Raw genomic sequence first — 17,932 nt, 5'->3', positions numbered from 1 at the left:
CTAAGAATTAGGAAGCAATGACTTCCCATGTATTGAAAAAAAATGCTATTAGGATTCATTATAAACACTATTACTGCACAGGATTCTGTACTCTCAATATTGTGCTTGAGCCTAATGGTATTTTTCTGTGGCTACCTTCCACTGCCACCTGCATTTTGTTCATTACTTGGAACAGGAAGAGCCATTTTCCTGTTTCCTCTATTCCCAAACAAATTCTCAATTTCAGATTAACAGGTGCTCACATGTGCCTGCACACATGCACACACTATGGTATCCTAAGGTAGCACATACCTCAGGAAGGCAAGTATTCTAAACTGCAGATAAATTCTAAAATTAGCCAAAATGGTTATTTAAGAGGATGGGTACCATTTCTAATTAGAAATGTTGAAAGAAAGCATTTTTTGTTGCTATGGCAACCTCCCATCTAGAAATGATGACTCCAGAGTAATTCTAGCCCTGAATCACTGGCCATTTATCCAGCAGATTTCCTCCTCCTTCCCACCATCAAGCATGATCATCCCTGTGTTTCAGTCATGCTCTAGTCAGCCAGCACATACCAGAAGGTTGCCAAAACAGTTTCTAAGTCATTATTACTACTTCAAAGCCACACAGCCCTACTCCATGACCTCTGCAAGTGGCACTATGGTGCTACCACAAGAGAACTGGCCTCCAGAGTTTGCAGCCAGCCAACCCTTGGATAGAAGGGCAACTGGAGAAAATGAGTTAAGTCAACTTAAGCCACACAGCTCAGCAATTTTAACCAAACCTTTAAAAAAAGCCAAATAAATTTAGACTAACAATTTTGTATATTCATCTGCTAAAGATTTCAAGGTAACACACTTTTCATGAAAGGTACAGCGCTTGCTAGTTCAGATCAAAGATCCAAGCTCAGTGCTCAGCTTCCTACTCCCAGTAACAAACCAAACTACTTCAGAAACCACAACTCCTAACAATAAGTAATGGATATTCTGCTACATCAGTGAACAATTCAATGTATTTGACACCAGAACAGTCAAACTACAGGTATGTTTTTATCAGTTCTCTTCCTGTGACTAGAATGGGAAATACCTATTCTTCCCCTTGTTCTAGCAAAGGCTCCCTCCTACCCAAATGTCTGTATATTGACAGACACATTCAATTCCAAAAGTGCTGATAAACCTCTAAAAATGTGTTCAAACTACTTTGAAAAATGTCAGATTAAGAATGTGTTTCTTCAGATCATGATTAAAGCACAACCCTCAGTTTTTCTCATCAATTTATTTTTAAAAATCAGAGCTTTACATACTTCATTGAACATTAAGACAATCAGTAACAGTGTGATTCCAACTTTTAAATTGTTTTTAACAATCAAAAGTATATGGTTTATGTTCACCAGTGCCTTTGACTAAGCTTAAAATTAATCCAAGAGAGTGAAAGACAGGGAGGGGAGAAGGTTTCCTGCCAGTCACAACAGTTCAAGGTAGATTGCCCTTGCATCCCTTGAGTTATCCTGCATCAATCAGGCATGATGTGGTACATTTTTTGTCTCAACATCACTTTTTTGAGTGAAGTTGGATCCTTCACCCCCTGACAAGTACACAGATAAGGACAAGTCAGAGCACAATGCTAAGTTTGCAACCAGGGAAACAAAGGCCAAGCACATCTACGGCCAATTTTTCTTTTTAAACTGTAAAATTAAACTGATCATCATCAAGCATCTCAGAATGCAACTTTTACTTCTGGCTGACTAGCTAAGACATAAGAGACCATACCAGGACCTGTAAGGAGGGTCCACCCTCATCCCATCTATGTCAATAAGTTAGAAGACCCTCTCCTTGCCTTTCTGACAGTCCCCCCAAAATGGTGTTCAAGCTACCTTGACAAACAAGGGCAACCAGAAGAACTCTGTCTGACCTTACCTTTCCAAACACCCTTGCTAATAACTGAATGAGAGCAAAGCACACAAAGCCTTCTGCTCCACAAAATCAAAAGCCAAGCCAAGCCTAGAGTGGTATCAACCCTATAATGATGCAGCAAGCTTGCATGTTGCTTTCTAAGATAAACTGGTCAGAGCAGGGTGAGGATTTGAAGACGACGGTAAAACCACTTGGATCCCTGTGTCATTAAAAGATTTAAAAAACTGCATGGTTTATTAGTGACAATATAAGGACAAGGCAAGAGAGAGTCTCTGCCTGAAGAAGACATGGTGCTAGGCAGCACCCTGGATGGTGTTTCTCCACACAGGTCAGTCTAACACTAATCTGCAAATGTCTTCCCTCTAATGAGGGATTTCAAGTTTATATCACTGTGGTATTACCATACCACAATGGCAGCAGCAAGCCAAATATCAGCAAAAACTTGAGAAAAAACTCCGAAATATGAAATCTGGATAGCTGAACCTTGCAGTAATTAACACATGATTAAGATTCCCTGTGAAATGCAAGTACACAGAGCAAACACACAGAATACTTTAAAAGAATCATCAGTCTGAATCTGAAAGAGAGGAAAAATGCTTATTTTAATGCAGATTTAATCCCTTCCTTCTTTTCCTTTTCGTATAGTAAGTAGCCTCCATGGACTTATTTTTCATTAAGATAAACAGAGGTCTGATCTATAGCACCCAGAAGAGCACATCTCTTGCCAAGGCAGACTCAAAATGCTATGAAAGCATTCTGGATTACATCTAAAACATACTAACAATGAAACTGAAATACAGTTTACTGAAACTAAACAAAGATCGTGAGAAAACATGAAAGGGACATTAACAACTTGATTTTCAGAACTGTATGAGGGCCCAGTATGTAATCAAAATAATTTGGCTAACAGGTTGAGGCCTAATACATAATCAATGTAATTAGGCTGAGAAGCTGAATTTAATTTCATTTCTTAAGATGAGAACTGAAATCAAAGATCAAGGAGTCAAAATGGGTGGAGAGCAGTTAAAGAGCCTTCCATGCAGTATTTTTCCCACTGCAGTAACTTCAAAGTAGTGTGATAATCTCTGAACAGTCCAGGAATCTTGAACACTACCATGGAGCTCTCTTCTTTGCAGATCTTCATTTACTGTTTTGGGGGTGGGAACAAGGACAGATCCTATCTGGCATATGGCCCAGGTGCCATCAACCTGGTAAATACATCCACAGCATACCTGCAGGAGGTGGGCTGGTGGTGTTAGATCAGCAGTTGGGACCAAGGCAAGTTGTTCAAGGCAGACACTACCAGGAGAGCACTATTTGTCAGCTGATTTCAATGCCACATTGTTAATAGCAGCTGTTCAACATGCCTTCCAAGAGGTTAACATCAGAATAAACTATTGTTATTAATGGTATTAAAGGTAGGCCTGACAGAGCTATCCAGACAGTCTACAGCACTTCTAGTTCATGCAGGTGTCCAACCACCAGTAAGAAGTTTGTTATGGAGCAATTAGCCATGATCCTTAGCATCAGTATTTTCAATCTACACTCAGTGCCAACTATACAAAGCTTGATATGGAGTCAGTAACAAAAAGAAGCACTGATCCATAAACAACACAGTTAAAAAAAGCAGGGGAATGACATGCTTGTTGGGTACCATTTTGGATGGCAAATGTTTCTGAGGTTCTCTGTTGAAGATTTTTGCTAGAATGCCATTATTGTTCACCAGTTTTACCACCACAAGACTGTTTGGACAGACAGCCTAGGGAGGAGTCTGGAGATGCAGCTTATGGTGCTAAAGGCTTTGGCTGGTTTCACACAAATGGTACTTTAGATGTTTATTGTTTTTCCTCAACAAAATCATTTGCCAGAATGATACCTGGATTGTCTGCTGGAACGATCTTTTCAGCTGACCTTCCAGCAAATATACTTACTATTGTTAAAGACTGTCTCAGTAGCTGACATACACTGGATAGTCCAGTGGTAGTCTCAGCAGCACTTACTATGTTTTTATTACATCAAGAACTGCATCCTAAAGCTTTGAGGATCCATGTTGTTATAATGATAAGTAAAAAGATTAACCTTTCAGCAGGGTGATGATGACAAAGTTTTTATATTTTAGCACACTGTAATCAGCATCTGTGGATTTATGTTGTAGTACTTGTTTAGCAACTGTGATTTGGCATTTTACATACAGCAATGCTACTGCTGGCTATTCCTGATGTCTAACAACAGAGTTCCATCAGTGTTTTGTCCCAGACAGCATGGAGCATGTTGAATTGCATCAATGACTGGGACATGCCCTATAAGCAGTGAAGGCCTCCACACTGTGGAGCGCCCACAGGAAACTTTAGTCACAAACCACTTTAGAAGATTGATCTACAACTTGCTGAAACTCTTCTGCCTTTCTTGTTGCTGTTTATTTTTCATAACACAAAGCATTGCTTGTATTTCCTGTTAGCTGCTTATACACAGGGCTCCAATTTTATCTTCTAAAGAATTGTATCATCACAGCTTTGTGTAACAGACTTGACTTGCAACACACCAAACCAATCTGATGCATGCTGCATCCTTGACATAAATGCACTATAATTTTACATTCATAATTAAATATCAGTAGCATAAGGCTTGTTTTCCATTTGCTTCTTGTAAACTTAATTTTATTCTAACTAGTTTACTCCAGGAACAAACCAATATTTGACTCATTTCAGTCAGAGATCAGATCTGCAGCCTGAGGTTGCAGAGCACTGGCAAAGATGAGAGGGTACCCAGGCTCAGGCTGTAAGAGGATTCACCCTGCTTTGCGTTTGCTGAAACACCACCATCAGTGAGCATCTGGTACTTCACAAACACAGACAGCAATGCAACATTTGTTTCCTAGTGTATCTTCTATAATGAAACTTCAAAGTAACAAATGGCCCTAGAAAAAAAAATTGTTACCTGCAACCACGGGTTAGCTAATTAAATGTGATTTAAACCAGATCATGTCCTATGTATTATTTCAAAATCTTTACATAAATACAGGGATGACAAATCTGAATAAATGATGGTCTGGCTTAAATTACTTTATTTCTTTATTTTCATTTGTAATTTCTCTCTCATCAACCTGAGACACCCTTTTACTTTCAAAAACCAAAGCAAAACAAAACAAAAACCAAAAACCCCCCAACCCAACAAAAACTACCTTTGTGCTTCTTTATACACACACACACATATAAAAGGCTCCCACATTTGAAGGAAAGCACACACACGCTCTTTTGCTTTAGTCACCAACTCCTGTACCCTCCTGTAAATGTTAATTATATAAAGCTACTGATAAGCTAAGGCTCCTGTATGTGTGGCTTTACCACTGATGTCTATTCTTGTGCTCCCTGATCCATTCATAGAAGCTTCTCACTTGACACACTCATGCTGAAATATTTTTTCCTTTGCCTCCTGCCCACCAATTTGGTATTTGTATTAGAGAGCTAAGAGAGTTACAGCCCATGACAAGTAACCAGACCCAGTGGAAGGTGTCCCTGCCCATGGCAGGAGAGTTGGAACTGGATGATCTTTAAGGTCCCTTCCAACCCAGACCATTCTGAGTCTATGAATAACAACCTTAACCACTTCTACAGAACTGTTATACCAAATCATTTTATCTTTGGCTCATGTCATGCTTTTATTTTACATGTCATTGCAAAAGCTTACCTGTCAGTATTTCAGACCTCTAAATTAAGCAGTGATGAGGAAGTATAGGAAAGTCACTATAAAGGTATAGCAAATTATAATATTTGGCAGTCATCTTCTAATCCTTTAAAAAGTACATTCTGGAATAGGCCAAGATTTTTTTTTTCCTAGGTTGTTATTTTTTAATTTTTTTTTTTCCAATGGCCCTGAAAGCCTGTTGTGGGGGAACAACACACAAACAAAAATAACCAAAACTTATCATCCCACTTCTAGAATTACAAATTTATTCTGGTTTCAAATGAAATTTAGGGGGGGGGAAGGAAATACAAGATATAATGTTTTTAAAGTCTGAACATATGGGTGGATTCAAAAGTTACCTGGTTTTTCTTACTATTTGTAATACTCTTTGGGATAACTACATCAATAATTCTGTATTACACAAGCATTAATGTACACCTGAGTCCTCTCTAAGGAGTGGTAGGCCTTTACAAAAAAACTTAAGAGAAATAATTTGAAAAAAAAGGATGAAAAGGATGCTTTCAGTTTACAAAATGCTGATATCTACTTTTAAAAGTCACTTTGCTGCTTTTGATTAGAATAGCCTTTGCCTTTATTGCTGTGCTTCTACTCAGGAAGGATTCAGAGCGTTTGAAAACATGACTGGAAAGCAGAGGATAGCAAGTACTAAAACCAACCACACAGTCCTCACACCTCATATGTTACACAAGTAGTTGTCAGTCTTGTGTAAGAAGTAGAAGGGCATAGGATCCTGTTTTCAGAAGCATCTCATTTTAGGTAACAAAATACTTGTATGCAGCAGTGTTTGGTACATTTTAATATTTCCATTAATTTTAAAAGCATAATATTAAAGTTACATGACAAGCACTGTTAAGGTACCCTTCTCCACTAGTCAGTATTGAGGTGTGTTTGCTTTGAATACAGAAGGAAATTCCAGTTTCCAACACCAAAAAAGGAATAATATGTCAATAAAAATTGGAAATAGGAAATTACAGGAGTTAAATACAAACAAAAAGTTGCATAGAGGCTGTAAAAGTAACACATAGTGCATCTTTCTAGTCAGCAAACAGCACCTCACTTAGTACTAAGGGTGCATTCAGTTGCTACATTTAAGTATTTTTTAATAGTTATATCAACCCATTAAAATAATTTCTCTAGGAAAGAAAATCAGAACTGCGAGCTGTGACCAAAAATTAGTTTTCAAATTAATTTTTTCAAGAAGTTGGCACACCAGTTGAAAACCAAACAAACCCACTCCAAAGCCCACAGACTTTATTTCCCATCAGCTATGTAACTGATACAAGAGACAATCCATTCCAACTTTATATGCAGTTTTGGTTTCGAGTCCTGTTTTGCTAATGTTAGAAGTGAAATTCCAGAACTATATACTCAGAAAGCTTCACAAAACAGAAGGTCTAGTGCTGTCCAATTATAATCTTTCTGTGATTCAAACTTGAGAGGATTAGTTGTTAAAAATTTCAATTTTATTTCATAATGTATCTTTCCTTCCAAGTGAAAGACCACCAGTTTTCAAATCAGCTTTATCTACTGCATGGGACTGACTCATGACAGCACTGGCTATTCTTCCTGTCGGTCCAGCTGGGGCATTCCACTGAACACATACTGAAGAAACAGTGAGGGTTCAGCCAGGGTTGGTAAGTGATGAATACACCAGACAAACACAGCACAGCGATTTGGTCCACTGAAAACTTGGCAGTTTGGGGAGGTTTTATTACAGGCTATCAGCCATTCCTGATCTAGAGAGCTACATAACTCAAACTGAGAGTGTGTAGGGAGTACTATTAAAATCCTTAATACACTGTTTTAAGCTATAAATAAATTAATACTTAACTTCAGGCATTAATTAAAAGATATAAATCCAGTCTATGCTAAATACATCTCTCAGTAAAGGACACCAGCTTCTATGAAGAACAAGTACACCTCAAAGATGCTGAATGCAATGTATCCAAAAATGCTGTGCCACTGAGTGACAGAGAACACCTAACTGGTGTGAGGTTGACACACCTGAAGGGCAGGATGCCATCCAGGGGAACCTGGACAAGCTTGACAAGAATCTCATGAGGTTTAGCAAGACCAAGTGCTGCATCTCCGTCAGGGCAACTCCAGTTATCAACTCAGACTGGGGGATGAACAGATTGAGAGCAGCCCTGCCAAGAAGGACTGGGGGGTGCTGGTGGGTGACAGGCTGATGTGAGCTGGCCATGTGCACTCACAGCCCAGAAAGCCAATTGTGTCCTGGGCTGAATCAAAAGCAGTGTGGGCAGTAGGGCCAGGGAGGGGATTCTGATCCTCTACTCTGCTCTGGTGAGACCCCACCTGGAGTGCTGCATCCAGCTCTGGAGCCCCCGGCACAGGAAGGACATGGACCTGTTGGAGTGAGCCCAGAGGAGGCCACCAAGATGATGAGAGGGATGGAGCACCTCTCCTATGAAGAAAGGATGAGAGAATTGGGTTTGTTCAGCCTGGAGAAGAGAAGGCTTTGGGGTGACCTAACTGCAGCCTTCCAGTACCTGAAGGGAGCCTATAAGAAAGATATACAGAGGTGTTTTACAAGAGCATGTACTGACCAGACAAGGGGGAATGGCTTTAAACTGAGAGTAGGTTTAGATTACATATCAGGAAGTTCTTGACTGCAAGGGTGGTGAGACACTGAAATGGGTTGCCCAGAGAAGCTGTGGATGCCCATCCCTGGCAGTGTTCAAGGTCAGACTGGATGGGGCTTTGAGCAACCTGGTCCAGCAGAAGGTGTCCGGCCATGGCAGGGATGCTGGAACTAGATGACCTTTAAGCTCCCTTCCAACCCAAACCATTCTGTGAATGAAAAACAGTAATTGAAAAGAGCTAAATGATGGATGCTTTATATAAATCGTAATAAATATGTATCTGTGACAAGAAGGTATTTCCAGAAATTATGTAGGAGTAGTCCTAACACAAAACAACGCCAGAACTTTTGGAAAGGTATTCTCCCCTCTCCAATCCCCAAACCTCAAGCTCCTCTGCTGTGGTCCCTAATGAGCTACCTAATTAGTACTTACTTGTGCCAAGACTTTCAAGTATAACTTAAAAAATTTTGAAGTAGAAAAACCTAGCCACAAGCTGGACACTGTATAACAGTCTCCATGCAACATCTTCAAGATCAGATACATTTGTTTCTCAGGGTAAATAGCACCACAGTGAAAAATACAAACAGTAAACATGACAAAAATAAGCAATAGTATATAGAAGATATTGAGTCAACTTTCTAAATAGCTTGCTGCTGATGATCACAGAAACCTGTTAACACAAAAATGCCGAATTTATTGCTTTTGTCTATTAGTTGTTTTCGTTTAAATCTTAGGATATTTCTACATATGATCTCTGCTAAGAAACTCCAGTAAACCCATTGACTCTGCTTCCCCATCCCTTTTGCAGTTTCCTATTTTTAAGGAAAGTGACAATCACAAGTGCTCATGGAATCAGGAATCAGTAAAAGTAGTAGCAAGAATACTGATAGTCTTTCCCCACCAAGTGCTGGCTAATACAGGAAAGATGATGGAAGACTGAATAGACACCTCTCAAGGTTCTTTCAGAAAGACAAAAATCCTTACTTCTGCTGAAGTATTTTGAAGATGGCCCATTAAAGAGAGATTTCTTTAATTATTTGGCAATTTTATTACCAAAAAATATTACCATTATGTTGAATAGCTTCAGAAATTAACTTTTAAATAAAAAGGGCTTCAAAAAGCAGGGAAGAAAAACCTCTGAAAACAAAGCCTGACAAAATTGCTGCACTGCAAGCTATTAACAATGTTTAGTACACCTGTTGAAAAGTGATGGCTGTGAGACAGTGGCACGGCAGAATTTTTTTAAAATTGGTTTCAATAGTGATTACAGTCCAACATGAGCAAAACATGCTATCAATAAATCAAGCTGTTTCTTGCACAGCAAGAAAAAAGGCCAATGACTTTTTTGTATTTAATTAATTTTGATTTGTCTGTATTAAAAAAACCACAACAAAATACCTTTAGAGTAGAAAGAAGCAACCAGAGCAGCACATGGAAACAATGAGAATACACAAACACACATATGCTCCTCAAAACCACATCAGTCTTCCGTTTGCTGCTCTGCACGGCCGAAGAATGAGTAACGATTCCTGTTCTCATTTGTTGAAAGTCAACAAGCTGATACTTTCTTAAACAACAAAAATACTCTTTCCCTTCTACAGACTACTCAGAAGCTAAATTAATACAATTTTAAATTTAGAAGTTTCACGCCTTCTAAAGCCAGTCCAGCCAGACCTAAAAGATGCCATCACTCCCAGTCACCTGGAGTGATGGCATCATCACAACACATACTGTTGTCCTGTATGAAAGGTTACCAGCTACTTCTGGCCCTTCCATCCTCCAGGGGACTCACAGCAGTGAATTAGTTGTCCAAGTGCTCCTGGACCATTTCAGTGACTGGTGAAAATGCAAGATTTAGCACACACCTTCCTGCAGAACTAAGAGTATATAGGGTTCAAATTTTAACTTTCTTCCCCTGTGGCAGTATTTGAAAACCACTGCTAAAGTACTGCCCTTGAATTATTATAAGTGTTAGGGTTTTGCTAGAGATAGAAAAAGGTGATGTTTCTCAACAATCATTAACTATTACCAAGCCACCTCTTTCTTTAGAAATTAGACAGTCCATAAGTTATTCCTGCCTTAACTCAAAAGGAGACCTCCACACTCCTGTGACAAAACAGAACTCTACACCAAAGCTTATCCATGAGGCAAGTGCATTTCCGGTATTTCTGTCACAAAAAAGAGAACAGAGGATGGAAACAGAGAAGGACAATCAAAGTAACAGAGGTCTTCCCATCTAGGGGAGATTAAGCAGGGTTTTGGGGGGGAATATCTAAATATAACAATATTAAAAAAGTCAATTACATCATTAATAATATGAAATCAATTTTACACAACACTCAGTTAAGCAACCTTCTAAGCCACGTACCAGCTTAAAGAAAAGTACACCAGAATGGAAGACCACACATTTACTGTTTCTGAATCTCTCCCCTTCAGCATTTACTGCTGTCCACACAGCAAATAAGAAGAGAGGTCCATGCAACATGCTTCACATGTTGCAAGGCTTTCTTAGTATTACATCAAGTAACCAAGGCACAGCCAATGCAAGAACCCTCAGTTTAAGGCATTTTCACCCTCTTTCAGCATGAGCATTCTGACCCAGCGTACCAGGAATCACTTCAATCCCTTTTCAAACTTGCTCTACAGCTTCAATCAACTGAAATCTCATTTCCCTGACTGCAAGACAGGAAAAACACGTGTTCATTTTTGTAAATATTAAGATCTGTTGTACTTTTTTATCTATAGAAGTTCCAGGCATCATGAATTTTGTTGAGTGCTATAAAAGTGCCTATAAATAAAGTATTTGTGGGATGCTGCTGCTTGTGTTGTCCCTGTTCTTTGAATAGCAGACGGTTTCTAGTCTTTACAATCTGCCATTTGCATTAAATTCATTTGCATCAAATGCATATGCATCAAATGCATTCTGAGAAACAAAAAGCTGAAATGAACCAGCATAATTCCAAACCTACTCATAGTCTAGAAGAGGATTTCTAAAAAGCCATGCTAAAACATATGTGCAAGGAAACAGAAGAAAACCTTCTTTAAAGAATAAAGAAATGTAAAAATGTATTAGAGTGTGCTCCAGATTCTCTCTATATTTACTAATCTTCACTATGTTAACAAATAGCTTCCTTTATGCTCATATAAGCCCCAGCTAACATACATCATGATTACAGCCAGCCACGTTAGAATGCAAAGTCTACATTACTATTTGTGTGCAATTACTCTATTAATTAAGTTAATGAGTCAAGCACTGAGGTGTTCAGAATTGTATGGAGACTAATGTCCACTGGGAATTACAAACGTACTACATGTGCCAGTCACATTCCCAGTTCCTTTCCCATTCTACCCCTATTCTCATATGATTAAGTATCACAGACAAGTAAACTGTACTGGTCACTGGGAATTCTACCCAGAAGGACAAAAAAAACAGTGGATGAACACTGAAACATATTCTCCTATTGAGACTCATCTCTCTCACATTTTAAGTTCAAAAAATAAAAAGCCAGATCCGCAAACACAGAAAGAAATGCCAAACAAACCCACATACACACTTTCAGCTAACATTTAAAGTTCTTTGCTTATTAACTATGGGAGCTTTATACTCTGTCCTGGAGCACCAAGAAGGAATAAGAAAATCAGTCTTGCTCTCAGCAACTTCTCATTCAGAAGCTTGAGAAAATAAGTAATCAACAAATATCTAGCAAAGATGCTGATAAGGATGATCCTTATAACTGCACAGGAATTAAAATTATGGTCAAGAAGTGACACTTTTTAAAATCACAGCAATATACTGTAAAGACAGAACATCTGACAATATGTTATTATAAACATCTACACTGATATATTTCCCATTTCATTCTATGAGCTTCCATAGTAGGTAAGATCCCTTCTAGCACCGAGGTTCCCTCCACCAAAACTCAATCACTCTTACTGAAATTTGCCAAAATGCTTTGACCCATAGTTTACAAGTTTTAATAATCTTATTAATTTATGACAGTAGCACAAATCTTTCTCCTCAACATAGAAATGAGAACTCACTGAAATGCATCAGAAAGCATATAATAAATATTCCCACCCACCTATCCCTGACAGTCATTTCTGAGCGGGAAAAACAGGAAAGCTGGATGAGTATTTTGTTCTCAAACATTATCTGTTGGCATCAAGACATGCAGTTTAGAGGCTGAAATACATAAGCTTTTCAGTACAGCACTTTACATTCAAGCTAATATGAACATTTGAAAGAAAATGTCAAGAAATCCACCTGAACAGTGGATTCCAAATGCAGAAGAACTACTAATTCTGAGTTTCTGGATTAATATGGGAAAGGAAGTGAATAATGATTTAATTGACCCCTTTCCAGTTGCTGTGCCTTGCTGGTGGACAAAACAGAGAGCAACGCAGAAGGAAAAAAATCAGCATCTACAACAGAATAATCAGTCAAAAATGGATCACTCCATTGTATACCTATAAAAAGAAACCACACAACAAAACAGCTGGCAGCCTGTGATTAAGCCTAAGGTCTCCTGACAGTATAACAGGCTACTGACACTTAACTGACATGCCAACATCGACAGTCTGAGAGAAGGGACCTCTGGGAATTACAGAGAATGATAAAAACTACGGTGAGCAACTGGAAGACAAGCCCAAACCCTCACAATAACACTAGAAAATAAGACAGATGCACATCTCATGACCAAAAAAGGAAATAGATGAGCATTTAAGATTGTAGCAAGTAAATATTTATTTACTCTAAATAAAATTGACTTCCTTAAAAGTTTCTTCTCTTATCCTGTCAAATACCAAGGCAGTTGTTCCACAACCATTATCCCTCAAAACCACCTATCACATCAAAATTATAACAATCTAGATAAACTTAAAGCACTCTTTAAAAGTCATGACAAATTAGCATGGAAAAACTCTACATATTTTAATAATATTTACCTCATGGTCTTGGTTATCTTGTCCATCTTTGCCACTTTTTCCACTCTTGACTGATTTTGTAGGTTCCTTAAAAAAAAATAATTTTGCAGTCTCAGTTTTTCTGAAAAGGAGATCTAGACAGATTTTCAAGTCAAGAAATCAGGTTTATTTAGACACTCACTAAAAGTAATAAAATTGACAAAACGAAAATGATACTGTTTTATTGGAAGATCTTAATACTGAACTATCGGTCTTCACAAAGCTGCCTTAAACATTTTTATCTGTAGAAAGGCTTTGGAATTTTATTTATGCCTCAAAATTCACCTATAAAGATAAGCTTTCACACAGGTGAGCAGGCAGAGACAAAGAATGCAAGTGATTTGAACGATGTCTATGACCTTGCTCTCCTCCCTTTATAGCTTCAGATATATTTATATTTAGTTTAGCTTTGAAACCAGCATGAGTATAGTACACATTTTACACTTCATTATTTTGTCTGTTCTAGGGACTAGAAAGTCTCGTACTAGAAGTAGGCCCACAACTCAATTTTCTCCCTCACAGCATCCTACTTAACTTGCATCCTTCACTCGCGGCATACTTTTGACATTCGTTACTCTCAGAAAAGTGAAGGAAAGTTTCAATGTTTTTAAACGTCAAAGGTGCCAAGGATATTGGAAAAAAAATTAAAGCGAACAAACCCCCCAAAACCACAACATCCAATTTCCCCACATCTCATTTTAAAGTCATGTTGACAAACTAAAAGACAAACAGGATCCACCAAACAGGAGCGGTCGGGAGGGCCGGCAGCTGGATGAGGCAGACAGCACACTTCGCTGTCTCTGACTTCCACTCACATGGCTAATTGCCTCTCACAAAACAGAGTGCGATCCAGCGAACTTCCTGCTGGATTTACAAGTTTTCTGCCATCATTACTTGTGCAAGCCCCTCTCGTGGCCGCCAGACAAATCCCTCCCGGGAGCGCCGGTGGAGCCTGAGGCGAAGTGGGGCCAAAGATCCTCTCCTATTGTCAGGAAAAGGAGCCGAAAGACTCCCGAGAGGCGATCAGGGCTCCTGGGATACTTAAGGAGATCCCCCAAGCACAACTCCCACCGCAGCCTGAGCTACGCAGCAGCCAAACTTCCCGGGACGGGGCGCGGGCGAGCAGCCGTGGGGAAAGACCCCCCACGCAGCCCTGCCTGGAAAACACTCCTTCCCGCTCCCCCAGCACCCCCGGCCCCTCAGCGAGACCTCCTCTTCCCACTCAGCCTCCGACCAGCCGCGGACTGAGCAGGACACGTTTCTCATCCCCTCCCTCCCGCACTCCCCCGCACGCCGAACCCCGCGGCCGCCCCCACCGAGGCGACATCGGGACCCGCCTCGGCACCCCCGGCCTAGGCCCCGCGGGAGCTAGCCCCTTCCACGCGCCGGCTCTGGGAGGAGGCGGGCGGCACGGCACACAGCGGTGAGGGAGGAGGGTACCCCTCGCCCGGCTCTGCCGCTGCACCGGGGAGCGGAGCCGCGCTCCGCTCGCCTCTGCGCCCCCCGCCCAGGCCCCTCCTCCTCTTCCCCGCGGGGCTGCGCCCCACAGCCTCCCGCGGGCTCCGCCCCCCGCCCCCTTCCTCCCCGCCTGCGGACCCCGCCGCTTACTCACTTCTCCTTTCTTGTTTTTTATTCGGCATGTTCGGTAGGCGCAGCCCCCGCCGGCCCCGCTCGGCCCCGCGCCCGCGCCCGCCCGCGCTGCCGCTGCCCGCTCCCCCGCTCCGCGGCGGCTCGCGCCCCCCCCTTCCTTCCCCGCCGCGGGGACGGCGCGCCCGCCCATTGGCTTGCGCGCGTTCACGTGGGCCGCGCCTCGCGCCGCGTCAAACCCGTGCGGGCGGGTGAGGGCGCCCCCGCCCGGCCCCCCCTCGTAATTCCGTAGCGCGTCCGGGGCGCTCCCGCCGCGGATCGTGTGGTGATCCCGGCCGGTCTTCCCGGGCTCCAGCTTCGTCTCCAGGTGGCCCCGCGGGCTGAGCGGGGACAGCGGTGCGAGACGAGGTGTCCTCAGCGCCCCGAGCCTCCAGTAGGCTCTTCCTCAGCCCGTGGGAAGCGAGTGATCGCTGCACCCCCCGCCCTGAGCCGCTCTGGGTAGTGAGTGGCTCCGGGCGCCTGTCACTGGAGAGCGGAAATGCTAAGGAAAAAAAAAAACAAAACCAAAAAAACCAACAGAGCATACCTGACTCACGCTGGCTCTCTGGTACAAACCCAGTGTGCCTATCATCAGTGTGAGGACTTCAGAGCATGCTTGCAGTGTGTGGTGCGTGAGGAAAAGGTGAGCTTTGCAAAGTTGCAGCCTGGTTTCCTGATAGTATTTTTATCCCTTGTTACCTTTTAAAAGCTTGGGTGCAGGTGTCTGTGTGTTTTCACGGTGACCGCCTGAACCAGAGATAATTTTTTAAATTATCAATTAACAAATCGCTTTTTAATCTCTCAAAGGCAGAATGCAAAAAAATCAGAACAATCTTGGACAAAAGAAATGTGCAGATACTTCATCTGCAAAATCTGCAAATTGTATTTCTCGCACTGCCAGATTAAGCCCCAAATTACTGTTAGTTGAGTAAAATGTGCAGGGGACCTTAATACTCATAATAATGCCAGGACATAAAGCATTTAAAATTTAGGTTGGGCATACTTGTTAAATTCTAATTGTGCTGTACTGCTAAAGGATAGAAAAATTACAGCTTAATAAATACAGCATAAAAGTGCAATTGGTCTCCTTCCTTACCCAACCTGTAAGTATCAAAGCCAGCATGAGCAAACAGCTATGTTCTCCTTTCTGGGAAGTGGGATTTCTAATAACCACTTGTGTCTGAAGGGATGGTCTCTTAACATCAGCTTGTATCCATTATATTTTATCATTGCTTTTGCTGTGGCAAAAGGACACAGAAACTTTCCCTTTTCCAGGCACTGCAAAGAAGTCTACTCACTATGGAGAGCTGTTTCCTCTTACATCAGCCCTCTTCCTTTCCTGCTTCTTAAGTGCTGGAAAACAAATTATGTCTGCCTCTTATCCTTTCCTTAATCTTCTCTGGTTTGAGGGTTTATAAATGCAGTGCAGTTATCACTATTGTGCCTCTGTTAATAGCCAGTCATGAATGAGTTACGACTAATAAATGAGATTTCTCACCGACAGAATAAATGGATTTTGAACATATTGAGCGACAGTAAAGAAAAGAAATCTACCTCCATCTGTAGTCTGGAGTTTGATCAGTGTGTGAAAGGGTTTGGACAGCTAAGAATAAACTCAAGAGCTTCCAGTTTTTTGTTAGGTTTCAGTTTCATAGAAGCTTAAACTACTCTTAATTCCCAGCTGTTGTGCTCCTATCTCCCTCCTCTGCACTGATGCTGGTACTGTGCAGCTCCCTAAACCTGTTCACAGAATTGATTAGGTTGAAAACTGTCCTCCCAAAGCAATGTATTGGTTTGATTTTGGTTTGGTTTGTTTTTTGCCTTTTTTTTTTTTTTTTTTTCTTGAACTGGCACACCACCACCTGCTTCTGTAAACACTAGCATTGGCTGAAGGAAGGGGGTGGAAATATGTGGCGGGGGCGGGATGTGACCTCAACAGCCTAGATTTAGATCGGTTTAAGCAGCTTAATGAGTTTCTCATTGGCTCTTGGCCTCCTTTGTGCTTGCTAGTGCTCATAGTTTTTCCAAATAATGGAAAAACTCTGTCAGTATCGATGTTACCCAAGTGCTTCTGAATAGCATCAGCAAAAATCGTCTGTCCTTATTTTGCAGTTAGTTGGGAAACCTTGAATCGATACGTTGGACTGAATACAGGTTCAAAAGATGGTGCTGACTCAGTTAACATTTAGGAGGTTTTCTTTGTGACCACAGATGTAGAAACTCTTGGGAAAACTTGACTCCCCCTCACTGCACTTGCTGCAGAGTCCAATTCACCAGTAACAGAAAGCAATTGTTTTTCAAGGCCTGCTGTATTAGATGAAATACTCAGTGGGTGGAGGAGGTTTACAAGAAAAATAGTTCCATCTGTATGCTCCAGTGTCTTCATAAAACATGAGAATAAGGCAAGTGACTTACATGATAAAATCTTATTTTTACTACAATGGTACGTCACTGTGGGCCTAATTATTCTGCTACAGAGCAGAATTAACTATGTAAATAAGGTGATGTAATATGAGTGTGAATATGGCTGTGTTAATATTTGCATTAACTTCTGAACGTTTCATGCAAACTAGCTGTTTTCAAAAATGAGAACAGATTCAGAACTATCTCTGTAATTAAAATGTCAAAAACTAATGCATACAGCATAGCTTCCAATTTACATTTTTTGCTGTAGTGATTAAATTGTCTAAACTTGCAAAACTTAAATCACCAGATAATGTCAAGTATTGTGTAAAACACCTGGATAATATTTAATAGCTTGAAACTGGGCCAAGTGTCCAGGGTGCCAATGAAAGGGGAATATTTACATAGTTAGTCTTTTCCAGAAGTATTGGATATTCTTTTTTGTTTGTTTGCTTTTCATTTGTTTTGTTGTCATACTCTGGCCTGAGTTTATTGAACAGATCACTGTCACTGTGATGGATAACATCTTCCATCCCCAGGTGCATGACTTTACTGCTTCCCATGCACTGTCTCTAGTTTAATTGGGTGGTATGACAGTTCAGCTTGTTAAAATGGCAGAAAACTAACTGAACTGTGAGACAGGAGACAAGGAGACCTTTTACTAGGAAGCTGTTAATTTGGCTCAACTGAAACTATGCAACTGCACTTGTGGACAAGGTTTGAAAAGCCAATGAACTG

At 40.9% G+C, this 17,932-nt stretch overlaps 1 long non-coding RNA gene across 1 annotated transcript in view; it reads left to right on the top strand.

Annotated features, from left to right (window-relative positions):
- Positions 1 to 15,337: 15,337 nt before the first annotated feature.
- The window catches only part of LOC108641384, an 83,693-nt gene continuing 81,098 nt past the window's right edge, over positions 15,338 to 17,932 (top strand). The window contains exon 1 of the long non-coding RNA XR_001921973.1: positions 15,338 to 15,434. This is a non-coding gene — a long non-coding RNA (uncharacterized LOC108641384). The remainder of the gene's footprint in view (positions 15,435 to 17,932) is intronic.

Source organism: Manacus vitellinus, unplaced genomic scaffold, assembly GCF_001715985.3.
Source record: "Manacus vitellinus isolate BGI_N305 unplaced genomic scaffold, ASM171598v3 scaffold_6_pilon, whole genome shotgun sequence".
NCBI classification, from domain to species: Eukaryota; Metazoa; Chordata; class Aves; order Passeriformes; family Pipridae; genus Manacus; species Manacus vitellinus.
Note: the sequence above shows the minus strand (reverse complement) of the source record. Positions and strands in the feature narration are given on the sequence as shown.